The following is a 19118-nucleotide window of genomic DNA, read 5'->3' as shown; positions in this document are numbered from 1 at the left end:
GAGGAACCAGAGATCAAACTGCCAACATCTGTTGGATCATAGAAAAAGCAATACAGTTCCAGAAAAACATCTACTCCTGCTTCATTGACTGTCCTAAAGCCTTTGACTGTGTGGATCACAACAAACTGTGAAAAATTCTGAAAGAGGTGGGAATACCAGACCACCTGACCTGTCTCCTGAGAAATCTGTATGCAGGTCAAGAAGCAACAGTTAGAATCAGTCATGGAACAACAGACTGGTTCCAAATTGGGAAAGGAGTACATCAAGGCTGTATATTATCCCCTTGCTTATTTAACTTCTATGCAGAGTACATCATGAGAAATGCCAGACTGGATGAAGCTCAAGCTGGAATCAAGATTGTTGGGAGAAATATCAATAACCTCAGATATATAGATGACACCACCTTTATGGTAGAAAGTAAAGAGGAATTAAAGAGCCTCTTGATTAAAGTCAAAAAGTAGCCTGAAAAAACTGGCTTAAAACTCAACATTCAAAAACTAAGATCATGGCATCCAGTCCTATCACTTCATGGCAACTAGATGGGGAAACAATGGAAACAGTGAGAGACTTTATTTTTTGGGGCTCCAAAGCAACTTCACTTTCACTTTTCACTTTCGTGCATTGGAGAAGAAAATGGAAAGCCAGTTCAGTGTTCTTGCCTGGAGAATCCCAGGGACGGGGGAGCTTGGTGGGCTGCCGTCTGGGGTCGCACAGAGTCGGACACAACTGAAGTGCCTTAGCAGCAAAATCACTGCAGATGGTGACTGTAGCCTTGAAATTAAAGGATATTTGCTTCTTGGAAGAAAAGCTATGACCAACCTAGACAGCATATTAAAAAGCAGAGACATTACTTTGCCAACAAAGGTCCGTCTAGTCAAAGCTATGGTTTTTCCAGTAGTCATCTATGAATGTGAGAATTGGACCATAAAGAAAGCTGAGTGTCGAAGAATTGATGCTTTTGAACTATGGTGTTGGAGAAGACTCGAGAGTCCCTTGGACTGCAAGGAGATCCAACCAGTCCATCCTAAAGGAGATCAGTCCTAAATATTCATTGGAAGAACGGATGCTAAAGCTGAAACTCCAATACTTTGGCCACCTGATGCGAAGAACTGACTCATGGGAAAAGACCCTGATGCTGGGAAAGATTGAAGGCAGGAGGAGAAGGGGATGACAGAGGATGAGATGGTTGGATGGCATCACCCACTCAGTGAACATGAGTTTGAGCAAGCTCTGGGAGTTGGTGATGGACAGGATATGGATAGGGCATGGGGCATGGACATGGCATGCTGCAGTCCATGGGGTCGCAGAGAGTCAGACAGAACTGAGTGACTGAACTGAACTGGACTGTCTTAGTTTTTGCTGAGGTCCCAAAGGGCTGAGAAAAAAAAAATGAGGCAAGTTATCTCTCTCATTCAAAAATTAAGGGCTAGAACACATTTTCAAGGCTTATAAAAAGGCATCCTGGAACCAATTTTTTGACCCCTACACCCACCAACCCCAAAGGCATACAGAGGCTGAAGTTGTAAAGAGAGAAGTTGAAATTAGATTTCACTAGATAGAGTTGTCAGTGGATGGGAGTTATACTCTTCCCCTGAGAGTCTTCTAGGAAACGTTTCCCTCTTGCTACAAGTTCAGTGAGAAGGTTCCAAGGAAACTCTGTTAAACTGGGAATGAGGCAAGAATGTGTACTCTCACCACTCCTAGCCAACAGTTTACTGGGGGTCCTGCTGCTGCTGCTGCTAAGTCGCTTCAGACGTGTCCAACTCTGTGCGACCCTATAGACGGCAGCCCACCAGGCCCCCCCGTCCCTGGGATTCTCCAGGCAAGAACACTGGAGTGGGTTACCATTTCCTTCTCCAATGCATGAAAGTGAAAAGTGAAAGTGAAGTCGCTCAGTCATGTCCGACTCTTTGCAACCCCATGGACTGCAGCCTACCAGGGTCCTCCGACCATGGGATCCTCCAAGCAAGAGTACTGGAGTGGGTTGCCATTGCCTTCTCCCACTGGGGGTCCTAAGTAGTGCAATAAAGCAAGAAAAAGAAATAAAAGTCATATGGATTATAAAAGAAGTAAAACTGTCTCTAAAACTGTACCAAACTGTGTACATAGAAAATCTCAAAGGTTCTGCAGAATAAGCTGCTATAACTAAGTGAGTCTAGTTAAGATTGAAAGATAAAAAGTCAAGAACCAGAAATCAATTTTATTTTAAATGTTAGCAATTAATAATTGGAAATTTAAGGATTTTATAAAAGTACTGTTTACAACCACATCCATAAGTTTAAAATATTTAGGTATAAACCTAATAAAATCTGTTCAAAGTCTGCATGCTAAAATGTATAAAACATTCATGAACATAAAAAGAAGACTTAAATAAATGGATGGTTCATGGATTAAAAGACTCAGTCCTGTTAAGATGGCAGTTCTTCTCAAATTGATCTGTTGATTTAATATAATCTCAGCCAAAAACCAGGAGGATTTTTTTTGTTCAAATTGATAAGTTGATTCTAAAGTTTATGGAAAGGCAACAGATCTAGAATAGTCCAAGGAGTTTTGAAAAAAAAAAAAAAAGAACAAAACTGGAGGACAGTCTCTGATTTCAAAACTCACTATGAAGCTGGTGGAAACGAAATCACATAGTAATATCAGAAGGACATCCACAGATCAGTGACACCAAGCAGAGAATCCAGAAAGAAACCCATACACATATGCCAAATGATTTTCATCAAAGGGATAGACGAACCAATGGAGAATATAGTTGTACAACAAATGCTGCTGAAAAATTAGCCATCATATGCAAAAGTGAACCTAGATCTATACCTTGCACCATATATAAAAATTAACTCCACGTGGGGAGTAGATTTAAATATGAAGCCCTAAAAAACTTTTAGAGGAAAATGTAAAAAAAAAATCATTATGTTCTTGTGTTAGGCAAAGTCTGTAGTTACAAAACTAAAAGCATGATCCCTGAAGGAAAATTTTGATGTATTAGATTTCATCAAAATTGAAAACTTCTGCTCTTTGGAAGACATTGCCAAGAGAACGAAATACTAAGGATATAACATATAACATGATGACTATGTTTAACACTGCTGATTGATATATATGAAAATTGTAGAGAGTAAATCCCTAGTTCTCATCACAAGGATAAAACGTTTTTTCTTTTTATTTTCTTCTTCTCCTTCTTCATTTTGCTTTCTTTTTTTATTGTATCCATATGAGATGCTGGCTGCTAACTAAACTGATAGAGATAATCATTTTACAATCTATGTTAAGTCAAACCATTATGCTGTATAACTTAAACAGTGATGTCAATTATATCTCAATAAAACTGGAAAAGAAAGCATTACAACACACAAAGCAATGGAAAAAACAAAAACACAAAATTGTCGTTGATTCCCAAACCCTTAACTGATTGGCAAACTGGAAGATTTAAGCGGTCATCTCATAGTATCTAAAGAAATGAGCTGATGGAGGAAAGTATTTTCCAAGTCTTTTATTTATTCTTTGTTAGAGGAGATGTAACTCTTACTAAAAATAAATCATTTAAAGTATCTTAAACTGTCATTCATTCTCTAATGAAAAGACAAGCCACGGAGTTGAAGAAGATATTTGCAAAATGTATATCTGATCTAGAATATATAAAGAACTCTCAAAATCCCTTAATGAGAAAACAACCCGTTTTAAAAATAGGCAAAGGTTTGAATTGACACTTCATCAGAGATGATATATGGATGGCAAATAAGCATTTGAAAAGATGCTCAGCATCATTAGTTATTTAGAAAATGTAAACTGAAACTATTGGATACTGCTGCCCATTTATTCCGAGAAGGCAATGGCACCCCGCTCCAGTACTCTTGCCTGGAAAATCCCATGGACGGAGGAGCCTGGTGGGCTGCCGTCTATGGGGTCGCACAGAGTCAGACACGACTGAAGTGACTTAGCATAGCCCATTTATTAGATCAGCTAATTTTTTAAAACTGACACCACCATGTGCTGGCAAACATCTGGGTACAGGATCTTTCACACAGCGCTAGTAGGAATACAAAATGGTACAGCTGCTATGGAAAAGAGTTTCTTATAATATGACCCACAATCCCACAATCCTACTCTTAGGTATTTACCCAAGTGAAATGAAAACTTCTGTTCACACAAAAACCTACATATGAATCTTTACACTGGCTTTACTCATAATTGCCAAGATCTGGAAACAACTCAAAAGACTTTCAATTAGTGAACAGGTAAACAAGCTGTGGTATATCCATAGAACAGAATCCCACTCAGCAATAAGAAGGAACAAATTATTAATCCTCAGAACAACATGGATGGATCTCAAAAACATTATGTTAAGTGAAAGAAGCCAAACCCAAAGGCTATGTGTTGAATGAATCCATTTACGTGACATTATGGAGAAAACTAAATTTTAGGGACAGATAAAAGGTCCGTCTAGTCAACACTATGGTTTTTCCTGTGGTCATGTATGGATATGAGAGCTGGACTGTGAAGAAAGCTGAGTGCCCAAGAATTGATGATTTAGAACTGTGGTGTTGGAGAAGACTCTTGAGAGTCCCTTGGACTGCAAGGAGATCCAACCAGTCCATTCTGAAGGAGATCAGCCCTGGGTGTTCTTTGGAAGGAAGGATGCTAAAGCTGAAACTCCAGTACTTTGGCCACCTCATGCGAAGTGTTGACTCATTGGAAAAGACCCTGATGCTGGGAGGGATTGGGGGCAGGAGGAGAAGGGGACGACAGAGGATGAGATGGCTGGATGGCATCACTGACTCAATGGACGTGAGTCTGAGTGAACTCCGGGAGTTGGTGATGGACAGGGAGGCCTGGCGTGCTGTGGTTTATGGGGTCGCAAAGAGTTAGACACAACTGAGCGACTGTACTGAACTGAACTGAACAGATCAGGGGTTGCCAGGAGCTGGGGGTTGATGGAAGGAGCTGATTACAAACACAGAGTAGAGAGTTTGGGGGTGATGAAATGTTCCACATCTTGATTGTGGTGGTAGCTATATTACTGTATTCATTTGTCAAAACTCGAAGAACTCAACACTCAAAAGGTGAATGTTGCTACATGTGTATTTCAACTTTTAGAAAATGTTGTTGAATTTTTTTAATGCATGCACCGGGGGGTTGAGGATGAAAAGCCAGAGGTTGGAATTTCTTGGGGGACTGTTGCAGCGTGATGCATCTCATTCTCTTCTTGGGGAGAAAGGGCATGCCTCCCCCTCATCTCAAGGCCAGTAGGAGGAGCTGCAAATAGATAACCCACTAAGAGTTCACTCTGGGACCTCTGCGGTTGGAAGGACACAGAGGCAGGAACCTTAACTCAGGCTTGAAAGCAAAGTCACGGGTCTGGCTGAAGCTGCCTGGGCAGCAGAGTGATCACTATGGCAGAGGAATCACCGCACTATGACAAAAGCTGAAAGCATGCAGTGCCGGATGCCTCTAGGAAGGGTGGGGTTGTTTTAAAAGGACACTGTGCACCGAACTTCCGACCTGGAACAAGGAGACCTGAGCAGGAGCAGGTGGAGGGAAAACTGTCAGGTGCCCAGCTGAGGGGGAGGGGGCAGTTAGTCTAAGACAGATACTACCTGGACAAAGGATTCCATTGTGGGGAATCCAGGACTGGCGGGGTACCTGGAGGACCCCATGGCAGCCCCTGAGAGACGTGCCAGCTCTAGTCATCCGCCTGAGTGGTACCACTGTCAGATCAGACCTTTCATCCTTTCTCCATGATCCAGGAGGAGCCAAAGGAAATTTGGTGATGGGGGCAGAGGTCATAGGAAGGACTTGGAAGGGAGAGGCAGCCAGCAAAGTTGCTATGCATTTCTGGACTCTCCAGACCAGAGAATCATTTTCTAGAACTCGGAAAGAGGGAGATGAAATATAATGAAAGTCATTATTTTCTCTTTTAGATAAACATGAATTATTCACCAAAGACCTAAATTCTATTTTATTACAGCTTCCCATTTATCAAAGAGAAAAAACCTTTTTCTTTTTCCTTTTTCGTCTCCATCTCTGGAGGGCAAGTACGACCTCAGCTTGCTCAGCGCTACAACACTGAGTGGGATGGTCACCTTTAATCGTGGAGGAGGTGAAGTGATCGTGGGCCAGAGTGCTAAGCAGGGTGGTTATTTACACAAACTTCTTGCCTCTGTTGTGAATGATAATGCCCGTTTACCTCTCCTGCCTCAAAGTCTGAATTGTTCTTACCAACAGAGTGAAAATTATGACTTTTTTGGATCATCTTAAAGTCAGCTGTTGTACTCTTTTAAAAGGATGTTAGTGGTCTAATCAACTTACTTGCTGATTCTGAAGTCTGACCTTAATGTGAAAGGTCAGATGGTGAAGTTCTTTCTGAACCTGGTGGGAAGGGAGCGAGAGTGAGATGCCATGGGATCAAAGAGGTCAACCCAAGGATGGATTTGAACCCATGGCTTGAGTGAGCTCCAGTGTAAGTCAATTTGGCTTGACAAAATGGAGCCTTGGCTCCATTTTCACCAAGGCTGTGTTTGTCCCTCACGATGTGGGTCTTCTAAAGATGGTGTCACTCTTGGAGGTGACTGGGGTACTGTTAATTGAGTTGAAGAAGGTGACTGCAACCCTCAGGGAGAGAGAGCCCTCAAGCGTCTGAGCTCACCCTGCCGGGAGACTGAATAGTGTTTATCAATTCAGGCAGTGATGTCAGATTTAATTTTGCTGCCAAGGGCTTTGAAAACCTGTGATAAATTGTATCCCAGAACCTAAATCACTCTTGTTGCGACTTTCATCCCAGAGATCTGGTCCTTTGTGATCATCTTTCATGATACTGAATACAGCTGCACCCCACTCCGCATCCCCCAGTGAAGGATGACTGGCTTGGTCTATGTTGACATGAAGGTAATCTATGATTCTCTTAGTGTTAATTTATTTCCCCTGAGATTTAGCTTCAGATCTTGGATGGGGAAGGGAAGGAAGTACGAAACATCTCACCTCCGTGTATCCTGTGTCTGAGTGCATATCCTAAATGTCCATATTAATTTTAGTCCTCATTACTCAGCTGGTACAATAACTATTGAGTCATGTTTTTGTATCCCTGAATTAGCAAAGACTCCTTTTTTTCAAATATGTATTTATTTGGCTGAGTTGGGTCTGAGTTGCATCATGAGGGATCTTTTCGTTGTGGTGCTTGGTCTCAGTGCTTATAGCTGGCGTGCAAGCTCTCTAGCTACTGTGCACAGGCTCGAGTCCGTGGGCTCAAAATTGTGGTGCATGGGCTTAGTTGCTCCGTGGCACGTGGGATCTTAGTTTCCTGACCAGGGATCAAACCCGCATTTTCTGCATGACAAGACAGATTCTAAACCACTGGACCACCAAGGAAGTCCTCTAGGAGTCCTTTTTCCAAGTGTTAGAAAACCCAACGTGAGGTTCATATTACTGAAAAGACCAGACATTGAGGAAAGCCTCAGGCATGGCTAGATCCAAGGGTTTAAATCAAGGCTTCAAGACTCAGTCTTTAATTTCTCGTTCTTTTGTCTCATGCCTAAACCAATCACTGCATCCAGCAGTTTCGAATATAAGGAATGAGCCAGTCGGAGTCATTTCCTCAGTTTTTGAACCCAGTACTAGGTAACTCAGCTCCAACCAAACCACAAGACCAAATGTGGAAGGGGTAGGGCTCCCAAGAGGAAACTGAGGATGTTGTCGTTCAGGGAAAGAGATTGAATGCTTGGCACAAAAACTACAGTTGTTAAGAGCAAATCTTGGCTTTGGCTTTTCTGAGCTCTGCAAGTTTGGGCAAGTTATTAAATGTTGCTGGACCCAGTTTCCTCACTTTTTAAATTGGGAAAGTACTAGTTCATACCTCAGGGATGTCAAACAATTAAATGAAGTAATGTATGTAAACTGCTTAGTGCAAAAAGTAGACAGTTAAATGTCGTTTGTTACAATAATGATAATAATCACATCAATGTTTATTATTAAATCTCCCTACTGCTACTGCTAAGTCACTTCAGTCGTGTCCGACTCTGTGTGACCCCATAGACACCAGCCCACCAGGCTCTCCTGCCCCTGGGATTCTCCAGGCAAGAACACTGGAATGGGTTGCCATTTCCTTCTCCAATGCGTGAAAGTGAAGTCGCTTAGTCGTGTCCGACTCTTAGCGACCCCATGGACTGAGGCCCACCAGGCTCCTCCATCCATGGGATTTTCCAGGCAAAAGTGCTGGAGTGGGGTGCCACTGCCTTCTCCATTAAATCTCCCTAATAGATAATAAATTAATATCTATATTTTAGGTATCTAGTATTAGTAAAATAGTAAATATACAACAAATTCCTGTGGAATAAGTGAATAAATGAAAATATACATCAGTTAGGTTAATTTTATTTTAGGTTTATTAATTTACTGACTGAAATTAATTTTATTTTATTCTTTTGAAATGTGTCATACATATAGATGAGTGAATAAAACATGAAAGTACATGCTAAAGAATAATAATGTGGTAAGATGCACATGACTAGCAACCAGGTCAAGAAAGAAAATTGGTGCCCTTCCCCAATTGTGATTCCATCTCCACAGTGCTGCTAAGTCGCTTCAGTCATGTCCGACTCTGTGTGACACCATAGACAGCAGCCCACCAGGCTCCCCCGTCCCTGGGATTCTCCAGGCAAGAACACTGGAGTGGGTTGCCATTTCCTTCTCCAATGCTCGAAAGTGAAAAGTGAAAGTGAAGTCGCTCAGTTGTGCTTGACTCTTCGAGACCCCATGGACTGCAGCCTACCAGGCTCCTCCGTCCATGGGATTTTCCAGTCAAGAGTACTGGAGTGGGGTGCCATGGCCTTCTCCGATCTCCACAATAGAGGTGGCCATTATCCCAGTGTTTTGTGACAATCATCTACTTGTTTCATTTTATAGTGTTATCAGTTATGTATCCATTCCAAAATAATATAGTATATACAATACAAATAATTATATATACCAACTATAATTATATATACAAATAATAATATATACAATACAAATAATTGTATATGTTTTAAACTTTATCAACATTAAATCATACTGTATGTATCAATTTCTCTTGGCATCTTTTCTTCAACACTGTATTTTGATATTCTTCTATGTCAACAAGAGTAACTGTAGTTTAGTCCTTTTCAACACTATATAGTATTGTATGCAGTATTCCAATACTATGTAGTAATTCATAGTAGTCCATAGTTAGATAGATAGATAGTAAAGTCTGTAAAGTTCAAATATTTTATTTATGTGGGGGACTATTTGTTTTCTTATGAATTTATAACATTATTTATATAACCTGGGTATTTGTCCTCTATCAGTTGTATGTGTTAAAAGTATTTATTCTCCTAATTCTGGCCTGTCTTTGTCTTTTGATTTACAGAAGTTCTTATAATAAAGACTAATGTATCCGTCTTTTTCCTTATGTTTTGTGTTTTGTCGTGGAAGTTCTTATAATAAAGACTAATGTATCCGTCTTTTTCCTTATGTTTTGTGTTTTGTCGTGGGTCCTACTTAAGAAATACTTCCTGTCTCTCCAGATATTTACACCTTTTCCTATTATCTTTGAATAACTTTATAATTTTCCCTTTCCTACTTAGTTGTTAATTCATCTGGAATTGATTTTTGTATGTGTTGTGAGATAGGGGGCGAAAGTTTTATGAATTAGAGATAACCAATCATGCCAGCATCACTTACTGAAAACTTCAGTGTTTTCTTGTTGCTCTACGGTGGCATTTCTGTTATACATCATGCTCACAATTGTGTAGGTCTTTTTGAAAAGGGGTTTCTCCGTATTTTTTTTTTTCTGATCTTTTTTTGAGCTCTGTGTTAATACTGTGATCTTCTAACTCAAATAGCTTTAGTCTTGATATCTGATATCTGGTAGGGAAAGTCACTCAAATTTATTTTCTTTTTAAAGTATCTAGCTTATTCTATATCATTTACATGTTCATATAAACTTACTTTGCTTTTTATTTTTAAAAGTTTGTTTTATTGAGGATTCCCCTGGTGGTCCAGTAGTTAAGAATTAGAATTCTAGGAATTCCAGTTCAGGAAGTATGGGTGCAAGCCCTGGTTGGGGAACTAAAATGTGTGCTCTGCACAGAGCAGCCAAAAAATTAAAAGTGTGTTTTATTGAATTTTACATACTTAGAGATGTACACACATCATAAGTGCAAAGTTCAATGAATGATCACAGAGTGAACAAATCTATGAAACTACCAACCTGGTCAAGAGATAATAGTGCGAAACACATGAAACTGGTATTGCTGTAAGTAAAAAAAAAAAGTTTAATGTATGCCACAAAGCATTAGATTGATCTCTCACCACAAACAACTACAAAAACAGAGAAAATACATTAACCATTTTCAGACATTGGACCACAAGTAGCATAGAATTATGATCTCTGAGAGAGATCAAAGAAATGAAGCAAGCACTTTGGTTGTCCCAGCTTACTGACTGAAGACAGTTTTCAGCTGAAACTCAAGTCTGAGAAGCCCAAAGAGCCCAGCGTTTTCACTGAATTGAGGTGACAGATATTGAAGTTCAGGGAAGCCAAGGTACCTAGAATTTACAAAGCAGAGTACTAGGAGGGGGCAGAGAGAGAAAGAGAAATCTACAGGAATTTATAAAGCATTCTTCACAATTATTTGGGTGAAAACTGATCATTGCATGATTGTGTGTGTAGGGTGGCATTCCACAAGGCTGGAAAAAGAACCTCTGGAAAGCAATAGGCCAAACAGTTCCAGGAGTTCATACAGGGCTGAGAATAGTTTGTACTCCTGCCAGCCAGGGTGCTGATGCCTGTAATACACTGTGAAAGTTAATTTCATGTGTCAAATTGGATGGTATTTTTGGATGACGTGAGCATTTAAGTCGGTAAACTCTAAGTAAAGCAGATTGCCCTCGATAATGTCAGTGGGCTTCATCCAATCCATTAAAAGCCTGAATAGACTAAAAAAGCTGGCACACTGAATGAAAGCAAAACCTCCAGTAGACTGCCTTTGAACATTATTTGCACTATCAGCTCTCCTGGGCATCAGGATGCTGGCCTTCAGACTGGAACTGAACCATTCTCTCCTGAGTTTCCAGCCTGCCAACTCATACTGCATATTTTGGACTTATTTTCTGGAACTATGCATGCCAAAAGTCAATGGAATCGCATTGCTAAACTACTGATAGATTTTGGAAAAAAAAAAAAAAAACCCTGCCAACCTAAAATTCTATTGCCAGGAGAAGTATCTTTCTAAAGAATAAAGACTTAAGTAAATGAAGAATAAATAGAAGCTTTATCAAAGATACCAAAGCTAAAATAAATCATTGCAAGTACATCTTTGCTACAAGAATTATATTAAAAGTTCTCTGGGGAAAAAATAGTAGTTAAATATTACAGTCTATACAAAGAAATGCAAAGAGTGCCAGATGCGGTAAGTATATAGGAAAGTTTAACATAATTCCCCTCATTTTAAAATCTCTTTAAAAGGTAACTGTTTAAAGCAAAAAAGAACGTATGTGGGATTTATATGTAGAAGTAAACGATATGGCAAAAATAGCATAGGAAGGGAAGAGGGATAAGGAAATATATTAAGGCTTTTACATTAAATGTGAATAGAATTAATCTTATTTGAAGTCAGAGTTCAGTTCAGTTCAATCACTCACTCATGTCCGACTCTTTGCGACCCCATGAATCACGCACGCCAGGCCTCCCTGTCCATCACCAACTCCCGGAGTTCACTCAAACTCATGTCCATCGAGTCAGTGATGCCATCCAGTCATCTCATCCTCTTTCGTCCCCTTCTCCTCCTGCCCCCAATCCCTCCCAGCATCAGGGTCTTTTCCAATGAGTCAACTCTTTGCATGAGGTGGCCAAAGTACTGGAGTTTCAGCTTTAGCATCATTCCTTCCAGTGAACACCCAGGACGGATCTCCTTCAGAATGGACTGGTTGGATCTCCTTGCAGTCCAAGGGACTCTCAAGAGTCTTCTCCAACACCACAGTTCAAAAGCATTAATTCTTTGGTGCTCAGGTTTCTTCACAGTCCAACTCTCACATCCATACATGACCACTGGAAAAACCATAGCCTTGACTAGACGGACCTTTGTTGGCAAAGTAATGTCTCTGCTTTTCAATATGCTATCTAGGCTGGTCATAAGTTTCCCTCCAAGGAGTAAGCATCTTTTAATTTCATGGCTGCAATCACCATCTGCAGTGATTTTGGAGCCCAGAAAAATAAAGTCTGACACTGTTTTCACTGTTTCCCCATCTATTTGCCATGAAGTGATGGGACCAGATGCCATGATCTTCGTTTTCTGAATGTTGAGCTTTAAGCCAACTTTTTCACTCTCCTCTTTCACTTTCATCAAGACACTTTTTAGTTCCTCTTCACTTTTTGCCATAAGGGTGGTGTCATCTGCATATCTGAGGTTATTGATATTTCTCCCGGCAATCTTGATTCTAGCTTGTGCTTCTTCCAGCTCAGCGTTTCTCATGATGTACTCTGCATAGAAGTTAAATAAGCAGGGTGACAATATACAGCCTTGATGTACTCCTTTTCCTATTTGGAACCAGTCTGTTGTTCCATGTCCAGTTCTAACTGTTGCTTCCTGACCTGCATACAGATTTCTCGAGAGGCAGGTCAGGTGGTCTGGTATTCCCATCTCTTTCAGAATTTTCCACAGTTTATTGTGATCCACACAGTCAAAGGCTTTGGCATAGTCAATAAAGCAGAAATAGATGTTTTTCTGGAACTCTCTTGCTTTTTTGATGATCCAGTGGATGTTAGCAATTTGATCTCTGGTTCATCTGCCTTTCCTAAAACCAGCTGAACATTTGGAAGTTCATGGTTCACGTATTGCTGAAGCCTGGCTTGGAGAATTTTGAGCATTACTTTACTAGTGTGTGAGATGAGTGCAATTGTGTGGTAGTTTGAGCATTCTTTGGCATTGCCTTTCTTTGGGATTGGAATGAAAACTGACCTTTTCCAGTCCTGTGGCCACTGCTGAGTTTTCCAAATTTGCTGGCATATTGAGTGCAGCACTTTCACAGCATATTTCAGGATTTGAAATAGCTCAACTGGAATTCCACCACCTCCACTAACTTTGTTTGTAGTGATGCTTTCTAAGGCCCACTTTACTTCACATTCCAGGAGTGTGTCTAAATTAGAGTAGTAGAGAAGTCAGAGTAGTCTAAGTTAAATGTGTATATTAAAAATTCCAGATCAATAACTAAACACATAGATAGATAAATAAATAAAGAGACATCCCACTAAAATGTCACTGGGATGACAATAGTGTAAATTAAAACTGAATCATTAAAAAATACTTTAGCAATTCAAAAGAAGACAAGAGCAAAAAATCAAAAGAACAACAACAAAGATGTATAAATAGAAGACAAATAGCAAGATGGTAAACTTAAACCCAACTACACTTATAATTACATTAAATGTAAATGGAGAATATTCTAATGAAAGACAAAGATTTTCAGATTGGAATAAATAGAAGACCCAAAATGCTGTCTACAAGAAACTCTCTTATATTTAAAGATGTAAATAGGTTTAGAGTAAGTTGATAAAAGGATAAATACCATGAAGATGTTAATATCTGATCAAGTAAACTTCAGAATATAAAATAACACCAGAACTTAATAGGCACATTTCATAATGATAAAGGACAATAAAATCAAGAGGACATAACCCTAGAAGTTATGTAAATAATAAAACAGCTTCAAAATAAATTAATAAAAAATTGATGGGGACTTCCCTGGTGGTTCAGTGGTTAAGAATCTGCCTGCTAATGCAGGGGACACAAGTTGAAGCCTGGTCAGGGAAGATTCTACATGGCACAGGGCAACTAAGTCTGCGTGCCACAACTATGGTGCTCACACCCTAGAGCCTGGGAGCAGCAACGATCAAGTCTGCGTGCCACCACAGCGGAAGGCCATGTGCCCTAACGCCATGCTCTGCAACAAGAGAAACCCACACACTGCAATTAGAGAGCAGCCCCCACTCACTGTAACTAGAGAAAGCCCATGTGCAGCAATGAAGACCCAGTGCAGCCAAAAATAAATAAATAAATAATAAAAATATATTAAAAAACTGATGAATTTATTTAAAAAACAGATAAATCTACAGTTATAGTTGGAGAACTCAACATTTCTTTATCAGTAATTGAAGAAAAACTTGACTTAAAATCAGTAATGAGGTAGAACTCAATCAACTTAATTGACAATATAAAACTACCCCAAAACAGCAGAATATATGTATTTTTTCAAGTATACATGGAACATTCACCAAAAGTAGAACATATTGTGGGCTATAAAGCAAGTCTCAATAAATTTATCATGTGGTGGTTCAGTGGCTAAGTCGTGTCCAACTCCTTGAAACCGCATGGACTGCAGCACGCCTGGCTTCCTCTCCTTCACTGTCTCCCAGAGTTTGCTTAAATTCATGTGCATTGAGTCGGTGATGCCATCCAACCATTTCATCTTCTGTCGCGCTCTTCTCCTCCTACCCTCAATCTTTCCCAGCATCAGGGTCTCTTCCAATGAGTAGGTTTTCTGCATCAGGTGGCTAAAGTATTGTAGTTTCAGCTTCAGCATCAGTCCTTCCAATGAATATTCAGGGTTGATTTCCTTTAGGATTGACTGGTTTGATCTCCTTGCAGTCCAAGGGACTTTAAGAATCTTCTCCAGCACCAGAGTTCAAAAGCATCAATTCTTCAGTCTTCTTTATGGTCCAACTCTCACATCCATACACGACTCTGGAAAAACTATAGCTTTGACTATATAGACCTTTGTTGGCAAAGTCTTTGCTTTATGATACACTGTCTAGGTTGACCAAAAGCTAGGTTGTCATAGCTTTCCTTCCAAGGAGTAACTTTCACTGAAGTCATATACTATATGTTTCATTTTTTTTTGCTATAATAAAATTAAACTAAAAATCAATAACAGATATCTAGAGAATCCCCAAATATTTTGTGATTAAACAATACCTTTCTAAATAACCCATGGGTCAAAAGAGGAAATCTGAATAGAAATTAGAAAATATTTTGAAATAAATTAAATACAACATATGAAATTTTGTGGGAAGCAGCTAAGGGAGTGCTTAGAGGGAGATATATAGTCCTAAATGTTTATATTAGAAAAAAAGAAAGGTCTCAAAGCAACTACCTAAATTTCCACCTTAAAAAACTAGAAAAAAAAAAGGGAAAATTAATTCCAATGTAAATAGGAGGAAGTAAATAATAAAGGTAAGACTGGAAGCTGCTAAAACAACATGAAAAACAACAGAAAAAAATCAGTGAAATCAAAAGCTGCTTCTTTGAGAATATCAATAAAATTGGTAAACTAGACAGACTAATTAAGAAAAAAGAGAAAGAAGACATAAATTATTATATTGGAAATAAAAGAGTATCAGGAGTATATTTTATAGACATTAAAGTATAATAACGGAATATTATGCCAATTTAAAGTATTTAAATGAAACGGACAAATTCCTTAAAAGATGAGAAGAAAGCATAATCAGGAAAAAATAGATAACCTGGATAGCTCTAAGTCAATTAAAGAAACATTCACTTAAAATCTATCAGGCCTGGATAACTTCACTAATGAATTCTAACAAATTATGGAGGAAATAATACAGATTATATACAATCTCTTTCAGAAAATAGAAGATCAGAGCATCCCTTTCAAATCATTTTATGATATAATTACCATACTATCAAAACCAGATGAAAACATTACAAAAGAATAAAACTACAGACCAGTATTCCTCATGAACATAGAAACAAAAAAATTTAAGAAAGATTTAGCAAACTGAATGCAGAAATATGTGAAAAGGATAATGCATCAGATGAAGTGGGATTTATCCTGAGAATGTAAGATTAGTCTAATTTTCACAACTCAATATAAGTCATTTTAACACACTAAAGAAGAGACACAACAGGCTCTGTGGCTTGGTTGGCTAAAGCGCCTGTCTCATAAACAGGAAATCCTGGGTTCGAATCCTGCTGGGTTTTTCTCTCTCAAAACCGAGTCCTTTGTTTTTAGGGCTTCTCGGTGCTAGCGGTACCAAATGCAGGTGGCATAAGCAGTGCTGATTCAATCCCTGAGTCAGGAAGATCCCTTAGAGGAGGAAATGGCAACCCACTCCAGTATACCTGTTTGGAAAATCACCAAGGGAGCCTCGTGGGCAATAGTCCATGGGGTCGCAGAGTGGGACATGATTGAAGCCACTTAGCATGCAAAAAAGAAAAGTCATATGATCATCTAAATATAAAAAACACTTCACAAAACCCAACATTCATTCATGATAAAAAAAATTCTCAGCAAACTTAGAATAAAAAAGAATTCCCTTGACCTGATGAAAGGAGTCTTCAAAATAAACTACAGCTAACATTACACTTGATGGTGAGATAGATGTTGAATGCCTTCCTCCTAAGATTGGAAACGAGGCAAGTATATCTGCTCTTACCAATTCTTTTTAACATTTTAATGGGGGCAAGAGAATAGGAAAGAGAAAAAGTCATGCAGATTGTAAAAGAAGAAATGAAACTTTCTTTTTTCACTGTTAACATGATTATCTATGTAGAAAATCTTAAGCAGTTTATGAAAAAGCCACCAGAACTAATATATGAGTTCAGTTAAGGTCATATAATACAAATAAAAAATACAAAAATTAATTGTATTTCTATATTTTTAGCAACAAAAAATTGAAAAAAAATTTCAAATTCTGGCAGGATTTTGATTGGGACTAAATTGATTCTACAGATCACTTTAAAGAGAATTGGCATCTTTACGAACGTGTCTTCCAAAATGTGAAACAACCCTCTACATATGTAGATCTTCTTTAATATTCATCAATAATGTTTTATAGCTTTTGTGTAGAATTCTTGCATGTCAAATGAAGATTCATTTCTAGATTTTTATGTTTTCTAATGCTATTTTAAATATTATCTTTAAAATTTTCATTTTAATTTGTTTATAGCTAGATTATAGAAATTCAATTGACTTTTGCAATATTTACCTTGTATCTATTTGTTGTTCAGTCGCTCAGTCATGTCCAACTCTTTGTGACCCCAGGGACTCCAGCATACCAGGCTTCCCTGTCCTTTTCTATCTCCTGGAGTTTACTCAAACTCATGTCCATTGAGTGGGTGATGCCATCCAACCATCTCAACCTCTGGTCCCCTTTTCTTCCTGCCTTCAATCTTTCCCAGCATCAGGGTCTTTTCCAATGAGTCAGCTCTTCAAATTAGGTGGCCAAAGTATTGGAATTCCAGCTTCAGCATCAGTCCTCCCAAAGAATATTCAGGATTGATTTCCTTTAGGATGTACTGGTTGGATCTCCTTGCTGTCCAAGGGACTCTCAAGAGTCTTCTCCAGCACCACAGTTCAAAAGCATCAATTCTTTAGCATTCAGCCTTCTTTATGATCCAACTCTCACATCTGTACATGTGTACTGGAAAAACCGCAAATTTAATTTGATAATTTTATTCTTCCAAAAAATAGAAAAATCTTACAACTTTCATTTATATCTTCCTGACTCAGATGATATTAGTGCTGTGCATTTTAATCTATCAACTTTTCTTTTGAAACCCTATACATTTATTGTTGCTTTATACACTCAATATTGCTTTATACACTCAATGGCTAGACGGCATCACAGATGCAATGGACATGAACTTGGGCAAACTCCAGGAGATGGTGAGGGACAAGGAGGGCTGGCATGCTGCAGTCCAGGGGGTTGCAAAGAGTTGGACATGACTGGATGACTGAACAACAATAAGAGCAACACTCGATATTTCACCTATTTTCCACTTTTTGTGTGCTTTATTGCCTCTTGCTCCTCCTCACACTTTCCATTGGGGTTAATTTTTCTTCTGCCTGAATGAAGTTTTGTTGGTACCAAATTGTTTCAGTTTTTGTTTGTCTGAAAATGGCTTTTTCCCTTTAATTACTGATCTAGAATTGAAAATAATTGTTTTTCTTTCAGCACATTGAAGATAGCATCTGTTGTCTTTTGATTGCTATTGCTATTAATGAGTTGTAAGTTATCTGCCACCCCTTTAAAACTAATCTGTCTTTTCTCTCTCATTGCTCTAGAGATAGTCTTTTTGTCTTCCGGATTCTGCAGTTTCACTGTGGTGGATTCATACATACGACCTGCTTGGGATTCCTCAGATTTCTAGACTCTGTGGATTGATGTATTTCATCAGTCCTGAAAAATTTCAGCCCTAATGTCTTCAGATATCGCCTCTGCCCAACCTTCTTTCTCTTTTCCTTTTGGGACTTTAATTAGATGTTTAAAATTCTTGATTTATCCTCCATGTCTTTTTTCCTCTTTAGTAGTTTTGTCTTTCTATGCTGTATTATGGAAATGTTTATTTTCAAGTCATCTATATTGTGTACTCATTCTTGTCACATGTGATTATTCTAGTAAATCTGTCTGCAGCATTCTCTTTTCCAAAGAAGTTCTTTTGGTTCTTTCTCAAAATTGCTTGATCATTTTTTCATAGTTTCTTTTTCTTGTATATATTTTCACATGTATATTTTGTTTTCATTAAGATTCCCTTGTGGCTCAGATGGTAAAGAGTGCCTGCAATGCGGGAGACCGGGGTTTGATCCCTGGGTCAGGAAGATTCCCCTGGAGAAGGAAAGGGCAACCCATCCCATTATTCTTGCCTGGAAAAGCCTATGGCTGGAGGAGCCTGGCGGGCTCCTGGCGGGCTGCAGTCCATATTACAGCATGTATTTTCATGTGTGTATTTTGTTTTTATTAAACATATTAAATACACATGGTTATTTTATAGTCTTCACCTTATCATTCCGGGATCTAAAGCTTTTGCAGATCTCTTCTGCCGAATGCTGCTTCTCGCTCTTAGTCCTTAGTGCCTTATTTGGCTGCGTCTCTCCCTTCCTTGTGTCTTCCCTTCGGTCCTTCCTTTCTTCCTGTCTCCCTCACTCACTCCCTCCCACTTAGTTACCCCACGCTTTTCTATTATGTAGTCATTTGTTTATGATCTGTCCTTCTGTGTGTGCGTGTTTGTATTTTAACTTTAATCTGATCACTGTCCTTGACATTTTATATGTGGGAATGCTTTGAGGTCTGGGATAAATTTGGC

Source organism: Bubalus kerabau, chromosome 4, assembly GCF_029407905.1.
Source record: "Bubalus kerabau isolate K-KA32 ecotype Philippines breed swamp buffalo chromosome 4, PCC_UOA_SB_1v2, whole genome shotgun sequence".
In the NCBI taxonomy this organism is placed as follows: domain Eukaryota; kingdom Metazoa; phylum Chordata; class Mammalia; order Artiodactyla; family Bovidae; genus Bubalus; species Bubalus kerabau.
The sequence above is the reverse complement of the archived record's forward strand: the minus strand, read 5'-3'. Positions refer to the sequence as shown.